A 12,526-nucleotide genomic window follows, 5' to 3' on the forward strand; every position below is an offset into this window, starting at 1 on the left:
ATGGTTGATGCCATGATGGTTGAGTCCACTGGATGGTTGATGCCATCCAACCATCTCATCCTCTGTTTCCCCCTTCTTCTCCTGCAAACTCTGATTTACTGACTGATGCACAGTAAGGCAGCTCACTCCGAGAAGCTCTGTTGGAGCCCACCCTGGACAAAGCGGTACAGAGAATGGTGGAAGCGCTGGGTCCTGCCAGAGGATTCTGAGGATGGCATAAGGGCAGGGGAGAGCACTTCTGGGTTGGCTGCTGTTTCTGAGGCAGGATTAAGAGGAGTGGGGATTTACTAGGGGTTACGTTTTCAATTGGGAACAACCAAAGACATCTGGGAGTGTCATTGGTGAGAAAGTAGTGATCAGTCATAGAGGAGATTGTTATGGCATTTCACAGCCACATACTCTTGGGAGAAGTAATTTGTTCCTCAACTTTGCTGACTTTATACATTTGTCTTTTCAACCTGCTTAACAGCAAGGGCTGCTTTTTGTTATTCAAGACAAGTTTATTTTTACTCTTGCTGTCTCAGAAAGTCTTTCAGAAATCAGCAAACACGACCAATCAGGGCTTTTCAGTTTTCTTGGAAACTCAGTTGTGAAACATTTACCAGCGTATCACAGCTTCTTTGTTCTCGTGTTTCTGTCCTTAGGAGAGATTCAGCTCCACTGAAAATTCAGTGAACACCGTCAAGTCCCAAATGTACAACTAATGGAAGCCCAATATCCTCCCCAGGTATTTCTTAGAATCCTAAGGGAATGCTTGTGTTTCACAAATCTAGCCTTAAGTATCTTGCTCTGGATTGTTTACTCATTTCAGGGTTTCGCTGAGAGTATGTGAAGATTCTTGTCATAACTGTCTGGCTAAAAAAATGCTTAACAAAACATTTCCTCTCAGAACATAGGAAGCGTGTCTTCCAAGGAGAGGGGGATAGGTTTTTCACTTTGCTTTATAAAAGTTTCTTAAAAATTACTAAAAAAAAAATTCAGATTTTCTAACTTTGTGTACATTGACCATGTATGTGAAAATGGGAACAATTGGGTTCTACTTGTCTGCTTTTGTCCAGAACTTCTCTAACTATATAAAGTGAATATACACTGGTATACCTAGGTGATATTTTAGGTAATTGTGATAGGGAAAATGACCATATATTTATCCATCCAGTGCCTTTGTTCAAAGATGTAGATGCAATTTTTAGACACAGTATAAGCATCTACCAGAGAGCTTTTCAAGCATCATATTTCAAAAATGTGAAGTTATTCCTATTCTTTTCCTATAAAATATTATATTTTTGGAGGAATACAAGTTATCTATATAATGGATGGAAATGAAGGTAAAGAAGAACTGTGACTTAAAATGAAAGGTGCACAGACTCCTGGAGTTCAGGGAGATCTTAGAGATTATCAAACTATTTGGATTTAAGCCTGCTTGAGAATCTAAAGTCCTGGATCTTCTTCCCAGAAAAATACATATGCTCTTGTGTGTGCACACATTCATACCACCACCACCAGAATTTCAGAGTTCTTTGATCCCATCCAGACCAATAATATTTTCCAATGTAAGGGAGAAATCTGGATCTAGTCTGTCCATTTTCTTTTCTTTTCTTCAAAAAGTTATTGAGGCAAGGTGATATACTCAAGTATTAATAGGTCTAGGATTACAAGTAATAACTTTTTCCCTTAACAGTCTGCCACCCACGTCTTCCCTCAAGTCCTTTCCCCACTATCAGCATCAGAAAGTGGCTACTTTACTCAGGTTCTAAGTCTGGTGACTTAGAGATGAGTTTGGAAATGAGTGTGGCCATACAGTATGGTGGTTCAAAGAACAGACTTTGGAGTTGGCTCAGCCTAGACTCAAGGCCTGGCTTTGCTTCAGACTTTGGGTACAGTTCAAACTTCCTACGCTTGTTTCTTCATTGTAATAGGGGGGAAATAACTGAAGGCCTGTAAAGATGATATGAGGATGATATGTATGCACTACTTAGTGTCTGTGGCCTCAAAACCTGGAGAGACACACAGGCAGGCACAGAGAGCCACCGCTTACTGGAGCAGAAGCCCATGCGTAGAAACCTCCACGGGAATCAGTATGGGCTGAGAAAACCTGAACTGTAACCGACCGATTGTTGCGGGCTCCAAGCTGAGAGCTATGGCCTCCAGGGGGCACGGCCACACTTTTGTGAGATTTACCTCCAAAAGCTCTGCCAGGTTCTCACAGTGAAAATTGAAGAAAAATCCCATTTTGAGCCAGTTTGAAACACATCAGATCATTCCATTCTTCTTAACAAGGCTCACCCTGTGACCTCAACTCTCTGATGAATCTAAGAAGAGTTGATTTTCAGCGTGTACAGCCTCATGCTTGCTGTTATGATGGCCTGATGACTTCAAGCTCCGAACATGCTGGACTGGAAGCCAGAAGCCCTACACAAATCTTTTTGTGGACATGTTTTTATTCCTCTTGGGTAAATACCTAGAATTAGAACAGCTTCCTTTTAAGTGTTCTTTTTATAATACATTCAAGTGTGGTATTGCAAGTTTTTCTTCAAATCCATCAAGTAAACGTGAATGTATATTTGAGCTATATGGTTCTTTAAAAAAACTACATTATCATAACATAGTATTGTGTGGCGGTCAGCTTTGAGATATGCTACTAGAAATGTAATATTGTAGAGAGAAGTTCTCACCAAAGAAACTTTGATAGTATTCATTTTTTTTTATGCTTTATTAAGAAGACCGTTCTGTCCTTGTGATAGGCTAGTCACTACTGAGGGTTGGGAGGTGTTTCTTTCCTACCTGCTCCTCCAGGTCTGGAGAGGGAAATGGCAACCCACTCCAGTATTCTTGTGTGGAGAATCCCGTGGACAGAGGAGCCTGGTGGGCTGCTGTCCCTAGGGTCACACAGAGTCAGCCATGACTGAAGCGACTTGGCATGCATGCATGCCTTGGAGAAGGAAATGGCAACCCACTCTAGTATTCTTGCCTGGAGAATCCCATGGACAGAGGAGCCTCGTGGACTGCCATCTATGGGGTTGCACAGAGTTGGGCATGACTGAAGCAGCTTAGCAGCAGCAGCAGCAGCCTCCAGGTCTATACTTCCAAGAAGGGTGGAGGAGTCTTCGGGTCATAAGATCTGAGCATTGACTGAGGCATATAAAGGGAGTTCCTAGGAGCAGAGGTTGAACACCATCTATCACATCAGCACTACACTGATGAATAGGTCAGGGTGCCCTATCACAGGGGTGTGAGTGCAGCATCTTGCCTAACCACCACATGGGGATACTTCCAGGATCCTGGTTAAACTCTCTGGAGTACCTGAAAACTAATGGGACTTGGGGAGGCCTCAATAACCCATGATTTAGGGATAGGATTGGGGCCTGTCTTTGCATCCCAGGCTGGTGACAAAGGGGAGATATGCCTGTTACATAACTAGTAATGATAAATAAACTAAATGTAGCATATTATTTATACTAGCAGATTTAACCTTATATTAGCATTATTTAAGAACCTTATATTAGCATTATTATCTCAAGAGAAGACTCTTGAGAGTCCCTTGGACTGCAAGGAGATCCAACCAGTCCATCCTAAAGGAACTCAGTCCTGAATATTCATTGGAAGGACTGACACTGAAGCTGAAACTCTAATACTTTGGCCACGTGATGTGAAGAAACGACTCATTTGAAAAGACCCTGATGCTGGGAAAGATTGAAGGAGGGAGAAGAAGGGATTGGGGTTGAAGGACAAAGGCTGAGATGGTTGGATGGCATCACCAACTCAACAGACATGAGTTTGAGTAAACTCTGGGAGTTGGGGTGCTGAGATTCATGGGGTTGCAAAGAGTCGGACACAACTGAGCAACTGAATTGAACTGAACTGGGAGTTGGTGATGGACAGGGAGGTCTGGTGTGCTGCAGTCCATGGGGGTCGCAAAGAGTTGGACGTGACTGAGCAACTGAACTGAACTGAACTAGTGTTATTCAATTTATCCTTTACTATCACTTTTACTTGTTTCTATTCTTCTATATTTATGAGAAGAAGAGGTGCAGATGGAAGAGTCTAAAGTTGAATATACATCAATGAGAATTTTTATATTTTGTAGTTTTGTTTATATAATATCTGAAATTGTAATGTAAGCAAGATAAACATAATCTGGATCATCTGGTTGAACACTTGTAACTTGGAATGGCTCCATGATTTCTGTGGAGTGTGCCCTTATGTTTATGTAACTTACATCTTACTCAGTGAAGGCCAAGTGACATTGTGATGTGGTGTATGGTTTGAATTTTCATAGTAATTTAAATTGAGAGAACTCACTGGAGAATTGAATCTTCTATGGCATAAGATAGTATCATATTAACATTGCTAAAAGTCATACAAATATCTCTAAGTTAGTTCCTTCCCAACTTGGAGAAATCTCTTAATACTAACAGTAATATACAAAAGGCTTTTTAATTAAATGGAGTTCTTTTACTTTTTAGTGTTGAATGTTAGCATTAGGTAACTGATTCATCAAAAAACAATCGATAGTTTAAAAGCAATATATTATTAAAAATAATGGAAGAGTACAGAGGATTTTTAGGGCAGTAAAAGTAATCCGTATGATACTCAAATGATGGATGTATATCATTATGCATCTGTCTAAACCCACAGAATACACAACACCAAGAGCGAAACTTATGATAAACTATGGACTTGGGGTGATTATGATGTGTCAGTGTAGATTCATCCTTGATAAAAAAAAATGTATAATACCATTCTGATGAGTAATGTTGATAATGACAGAGGCTATGTCTGTGTGGGGACAGGAGGTATGTGAGAAATCTCTGTGTCTCCTTCCTCTTTTGTTGTAAACCTAGAACTGGTGTATAAAAAAAAAAGTATTAAAAACATTTGATGACAACATGATGATTACAACTCAAATGAGGGATTATCATTCTTAAAATAGGAAGAATCAAGCTGGATATTATTTATCTATTGCTGCAAAACAAATTACCACAAACAGCAGCTTTAAACAACTCATTAGCTCAGAGTTTCTATGGGTCAGGAGTCTGAGCCCATGTTTATTGTGGTCCCCACTTAGCATTTCAGAAGGCTGTATAGTCAGGGCTTCTGCTTGCCTAGGTTCTCATCTTAAGGCCTGAATGGAGGAATCCACTTCCTGGCTCTCTCAGGTTGTTCATGGAGTTCATTTACTTGCGACTGTGGGAGTCACGGCAGCTGGTTTCATCAAAGTCTGCAGTAGAAAGAGTCTCCAGCAGAACTCCAATATGACATCCTGTAATCGTGAGAGTGATACCCACACTACTTTTGCTATATTCTGTTTGTTAGAAGGGAGTCACAGGTCTGAGAATACTCAGGGATTGAACCTGGATCTCCTGCATTGCAGGCAGATTTTTTTACCATCTGGGCCACCAGGGAAGCCCAGGATCCTTCCTTACCTCCTCCTAGATTCTGGTGGTTGCTGGAAATCCTTGGCATTCCTTGGCTTGTAGATGCATTACTCCATCTCTGTCTCTGTTGTCACCTGGCATTCTTCCTGTGTCTCTTCTTTTCCTATGAGGACATTGGTCATTGGATTGAGGGGTCACTCTACTATGGTATGACCTAAATTTAGCATAAGCAATTTCAAGGGTAAGAACCTTGGTTCTAAATAAGGTCACATTCTAAAGTGCTGGGAAGGATATAAATATTGGGGACATTATCAAACTCAGACAACCCTTCTAGTTTAGTAGCAGCCTATGGTAGAGTGTTTTGAAATCCCCACCTCCTCTTTAAACTATTTTTTAAAAACATTTATCTTGGTTTATTTTTGGTCGTGCTGGGTCTTCATTGCTGTGTCTGGGTTTTCTCTAGTTGGGTGAGTGGAGGCTACTCTTCACTGCGGTGCATGGGCTTCTTATTGAGGTGGCTTCTCTTGTTGCAGAGCACAGTCTCTAGGTGCATGGGCTTTGGTAGCTGTGGCACCCGGCCTCAGTGGTTGTGGTGCATTGGCTTAGTTGATCCATGGCATGTGGGATCTTCCCTGGACCTGGAATCGAATCTGTATCCCTTGCATTGGCAGGCAGATTTCTATCCACTATACCACCAGGGAAGTTCCCCACCTCCTCTTGTTCACCACTTGTATAATCCTCTCCTCTTTGATGTGAGTTGGATCCAGTGGCTTTCTTTTAATACCTAGAATAGTCAAAAGAGATGGGATGTCACTTGGGGGTTAAGGGGCAAAATCTGTCTTTTCTGTCTTGCTTTGGTTCCCCTTATGTGCTTGCTCTGATGAAGCAAGCTGTCGTGTTGTGAGCTACCCTGTGGAGGCACCTGTGGCGTAAAGAATTGAGGGTGGCATTTAGCCAACAATAAATGAGAAACTAAGGCACTTAAGCCAACAGCTGGAGAGGAATTGAATCCTGCCAATAGTCATTGAAATGAGCTGAGAAATAGTTTCATCACTAGTCAGATTTTAAGCTGACTGCGGACTTGGATGACAGCTTGACTGTAGCCTTCAGAGATGATCCTCGTGAGATCCAGAGCCAAGGATCCAGAGCAGTTGAGCTGCGCCCAGATTCCTGACCTGGAAGAGCAGTGAGATAATACTGTTGTTTACTGGCAGTAAATTTGGGGGTAATTTGTTACATTTCAGTAGACAACTAATATTTACCACTTAAGTTTTTCTTCTGTATTATTCTCAACACATGTGAAACTTGAGGATAAGTTTTACATTTTCTTTTATTTATATTTTAAAAATATCAAGCGAGTATAGTTGAGTGTAGCTTGATATACCATAGAAGTAACAGTGTCATTGTAAGATTTCTATGGATGATTTAATACTGTCAGTGAAGTTCTTACCTGCTGTGAACTCTAAAGAAAATCTAGAGATTTGATCATTCAGGTTCAACTAGAGTTGATGGGATTCATTATTATATAGTCATATCAACAACATATTTATGCTACGTGTTTGTTTTTAACTGAAGCACTGGTGTTTTTGTTCTGAATATTTGAAATAAATGGAAATTTGTTTCAATTTGGCAGTTTAGTTGGATATGGTTTTATTATTTTCTTTTTAAGTTTGGGTTTATGATGAGATAATTTACCACTGTGCTGTTTCTGTTTATTCTGAAAGAACTAGAAAAGCTAATTTTTTTATCCGAGAAAAAAAATATTTCTGGCTTTAATCTAAAGACTACATAAACCAGCAGCATAAAGCTTTGAGAAAAGGAGAATTGGATATAAATGAGCTCCATTTTCATTCTTTAATTATTCCATTGATATTAATTCCTTTGAAAGCACATACAATAGTCATGAATATGGAGAAATATCAGGATGTTGAAAAAATTTTAAAGAAATTTTATTATAATTTTCCAACACTTAGGTCATTAAAACTTATTGTGTTATCAATTTTCCATTTAAGTAATAGAGCATTGATTATTTAATTTTGAAAAATTTTAAATATTTCTTTGGCCAACTAACTCAGGTTTTTATAAATAGTTTATTCTGAACAACTCTTTAAGCTTTTGTGACATTATTAGCTCAATTACCTGGTTTACTATTGAACTTGAATATATTCTGAATCTAAGAGTTGGGGTCCAAATGTAAATAGACTTAGAAGTCCTGTGCAATTGGGAGGAGAAAACTGAGAATGATTCCTTGAATTTATATAGTGGATTAAAAAAAAAGCATTTTTTCCTATCTAAATTGTTTTCTGGGACAGATATTCATAAAAAACTGGTTTATTACTACAACTGACAAGTGTAGGAACTAGAACTAAACTGCTGACATTACCCAGACCTAAATTGATTATACCCATAGTGGCAGTTACCACAATTTTTTATTCTATTAGAGCTCCCAAGACCAAGAGCTCATGATCTTCAGTTTTGCACACATTCAGTTCAGTTCAGTTCAGTTCAGTTGCTCAGTCATGTCTGACTTTTGCGACCCCATGAATTACAGCATGCCAGGCCTCCCTGTCCATCACCAACTCCTGGAGTTCACTCAAACTCACGTCCATTGAGTCAGTGATGCTATCCAGCCATCTCATCCTCTGTCATCCCCTTCTCCTCCTGTCCCCAATCCCTCCCAGCATCAGAGTCTTTTCTAGTGAGTCAACTCTTCGCATGAGGTGGCCAAAGTACTGGAGTTTCAGCTTTAACATCATTCCTTCCAAAGAACACCCAGGGCTGATCTCCTTTAGAATGGACTGGTTGGATCTCCTTGCAATCCAAGGGACTCTCAAGAGTCTTCTCCAACACCACAGTTCAAAAGCATCAATTCTTCGGCGCTCAGCTTTCTTCACAGTCCAACTCTCACATCCATACATGACCACTGGAAAAACCATAGCCTTGACTAGATGGACCTTTGCTAGCAAAGTAATATCTCTGCTTTTCAATATGCTATCTAGGTTGGACATAACTTCCCTTCCAAGGAGTAGTGTCTTTTAATTTCATGGCTGCAATCACCATCTGCAGTGATTTTGGAGCCCAAAAAAATAAAGTCTGACACTGTTTCCACTGTTTCCCCATCTATTTCCCGTGAAGTGGTGAGACCAGATGCCATGATCTTGTTTTCTGAATGTTGAGCCTTAAGTCAGCTTTTTTACTCTCCTCTTTCACTTTCACCAAGAGGCTTTTTAGTTCCTCTTCACTTTCTGCTATAAGGGTGGTGTCATCTGCATATCTGAGGTTATTGGTATTTCTCCTGTCAATCTTGCACCCATTACAACAAAGTAAATAAAATGTGGTTCTGTTAACATTATATCTTCTTTGAGACTGCAGATAGTGACTGGAGCCATGAAATTAAAAGATACTTGCTCCTTGGAAGAAAAGTTATGACCAGCCTAGACAGCATATTAAAAAGCAGAGATATTACTATATCAACAAAGTTCCATCTAGTCAAAGCTATGATTTTTCCAATAGTCATGTATGGATGTGAGTGTTGGACCAGAAAGATGGCTGAGCACTGAAGAATTGATGCTTTTGAACTGTGGTGTTGGAGAAGACTCTTGGGAGTCCTTTGGACTGCAAGAAGATCAAACCAGTCCATCCTAAAGGAAATCATCCCTGAATATTCCTGGATGCCAAGATCTTAGTTTCCTGAATGTTGAGTTTTAAGCCAGTTTTTAAACTCTCTTTCATGTTCATCAAGAGGCTCTTTAGTTCCTCTTCATTTTCTGCCATTAGGGTGGTGTCATCTGCATATCTGAGGTTATTGGTATTGTTCCTGGCAATCTTGATTCCAGCTTATGCTTCATCCAGCCTGGCATTTTGCATGATGTACTCTGCATATAAGTTAAATAATTAGGGTGACTATATAGTCTTGACATACTCCTTTCCCAATTTGGAACCAGTCTGCTGTTCCATGTCCAATTCTAACTATTGCTTCTTGACCTGCATACAAGTTTCTCAAGAGGCAGATGAAGTGGTCTGATATTCCCATCTCTTTAAGAATTTTCTACTGTTCTTGTGATCTATACAGTTTTAGATCTATGCTAAATTAAACTAAAACCTCAGCTCATGATCTAGTTAGACCTGAATATGTGAATTATGGAGCCGTATATTCAATAGCATGAGCCAATTGGATCCTTTAACCAAAGGTATTTCAAGCAAAGGACTGGCATGCATCGCTGTGATAGCTGACCTCCAAGCTGACCCCCAGGATCCTTACCTCCTGGAATCTATGTTCCTTTGTGGTCTTCCCCCACATAGTTCAGGGCTGATCTGTGTGACCAGTAGATTCATTGGAAATAAAAGTGTGTGCCTTCCATGCCGAGGTGATAAAAGGCACTGAAGCTTCTGCCTTGGTCTTCTGGATCTCTCCTTCTCGGGAAGCTTACTGTATGGAGTAATGGAAACTCTGTGAAGAGGCCCGTGAAGAGAACAAGGAAAGAATCCTGCTGCAGCCGGCACCAACCTGCCAGATAGGTGAGTGAGCCACCTTGGGAGCAGGGCCTGCAGTCCTGATCAACTGTCTAATGACCACAGCCCAGTCGACATCTGACCGCACTCCCAGGAGACTCCCCGATAAAGCTGCTTGGAAATTCCTAACCCATAGAAACCATGAAACATAGTGTTTCTCGCTTTAAGCCTTCAAGTGTGGGGATGATTTTGTGACAGAGCATAATTTCTTGCAACAGTTATTGATTTCTTCTCAATGTGAAGCTACAGATATCGGACAGGAAAAGATGACCTCTGGGTGCTAGGTTACAGTGCTGCTGCTAAGTCGCTTCAGTCGTGTCCGACTCTGTGCGACCCCATAGACGGCAGCCCACCAGGCTCCCCTGTCCCTGGGATTCTCCAGGCAAGAACACTGGAGCGGGTTGCCATTTCCTTCTCCAATGCATGAAAGTGAAAAGGGAAAGTGAAGTCGCTCAGTCGTGTCTGACTCTTAGTGACCCCATGGACTGCAGCCTACCAGGCTCCTCCGTCCATGGGATTTTCTAGGCAAGAGTACTGGAGTGGGGTGCCATTGCCTTCTCTGAGGTTACAGTAGATAAGTCAAAAATATTAACTGAGTGAATTCTTAAATATGTAAATGAAATCAGTTAAAAATATAGACCTAGAATTTAGCTAAGATTTCAGAATTGAATTAGCATTCTGAAGACCAGAAGAATATTTTTATTATTGTTAAAATATTTAGCCTCATGGAATAGAAGGAGATACACAGAATATGTTGAATAATGGGACATGCCTATAATGCCCACCAGAAATACTTATTCCCACTGCAATGTAATGAGAAGAAAATAAAAAATAAGGGCATTGGATCTTTGGCAAAGATAGTGTGGTGGTTAGTTTTATATGTCGACTTGGCTAGGCTATAGTATATGGTGATTCAACCAGACATAATCTAGCTGCTGCTGTTGTTCAGCTGCTAAGTAGTGTCCGACTCTTTGTGATGCCATGGACTGCAGCACACCCATCTTCCCTGACCTTCACTACCTCCTAGAGTTTGTTCAAATTCATGTCCATTGTGTCAATGATGCCTCAATTTAGTTAACATGTATTAGGGGCTTCCCAGGTGGCCCTAGTGGTAAAGAACCTGCTTGTGAATGCAGGAGACATAAGAGACACAAGTTCAGTTCCTGGGTCAGGAAGATCCCCTGGAGGAGGGCATGGCAACCCACTCCAGGATTCCTGCCTGGAGAATCCCCATGGACAGAGGAGCCTGGAGGGCTAGAGTCCTTAGGGTCATAAAGAGTCGGACACAACTGAAGCGACTTAGCACACATGAGTGAAACATCTATAATCAATTGACTTTAGGCCCGATCCAATTAAAGGACATAAAAGCAAAACCTGAGGTTTTCTTAAAAAAAGAGTTATTGTTCAAGACTGTACATATCAACTTGATACTTACAGAGTATGTATCATGAACCATCCAGAGTACATATCATGAATCACGCCAGTCCTTTGCTTGAAACACCTTTGGTTTAAAGATCCACTTGGCTTACGCTATTGAATATATTCCAGAGTATGACCCCACCCTCAAGACCCTGTACCTGGGGTCTCACACCCACAGTCTCCAGGGTGACCCCACTTCCCATACCGTGCACCTGGGGACCTACAACCACAGTCTCCAGAGTGACCTCCTCCCGACCTTGCCTAGGGTTCACATGTCCACATCTCCAGGGTGACCACCCCCAGACCCTGCACCTGGGGTCCCATGTCCACAGTCTGTGGGGTGACACCCCTCCCAGACCCTGAACCTGGGCCCACATGTCCTCGAGCTCCAGGGTGAGGCCCCCTTCCTAGCTCCTGCTCCTGGGGGTCACCCCTCCACAAGCTCCAAGGTAACATTAATCCCAGACCCTGTACCTGGGGTCACATGTCCACAGTCTCTAAGATGACCCCACCTCACCCGAGCTTGTCTGAATTTCTGCTGGCCTTTGGATTTTACATTTACCAGCCCCTGTGATCACGTGAACCAATTCCTTAAGCTCTCTCTCTCCACACACACACACACACACGTCTCTGTGGTTATTCTTCTCTGCAGGACCCTGACTTATACAGAGAGCACCGCTCAGTGAGTGCACATGTGCTCACCTTCATTTTCCCAGCCTTCCTTGGTCTGATATCGGGTGATCAGCCTGGACAGTGGGCTGTGAGCTGCAGTGATGGTGTCATATGTAATCCAAGCCACTGAGGAGCCAGGATGCATTCTTCTCCCCCATCCTCAACTGGGAGGACCTTGGAAAGTATGTGCCCACATATTAATAACATACTTAGGCCATTGAAGAAGGCAGTACAACCAGTATTGGACTATAAGATAAACAAAATTAAATATTGTGTTAAATAACTGAGATTTCAGATTTCATTTGTTATATAATCAGAGTTTATCCTATCTTGAATAATACACTCTCCAAACAGGAGAAAAAGAAAAATCAGGCCATGGGCATACTAATCACAAGTCTATTGGTTATAAGTGACTGAAAATCTCTATCCAATTAAAAAAAAAAGGGGGGAATTGAATGGTTTATGTAATTGAATGGTCCAAGAGTAGGTCTTCAGAGGGGGTGTGTGTGTGTGTGTGTGTGTGTGTGTTAGTCGCTCAGTTGTATCCG

Source organism: Bos javanicus, chromosome 7 (genome assembly GCF_032452875.1).
Source record: "Bos javanicus breed banteng chromosome 7, ARS-OSU_banteng_1.0, whole genome shotgun sequence".
Classification (NCBI taxonomy): domain Eukaryota; kingdom Metazoa; phylum Chordata; class Mammalia; order Artiodactyla; family Bovidae; genus Bos; species Bos javanicus.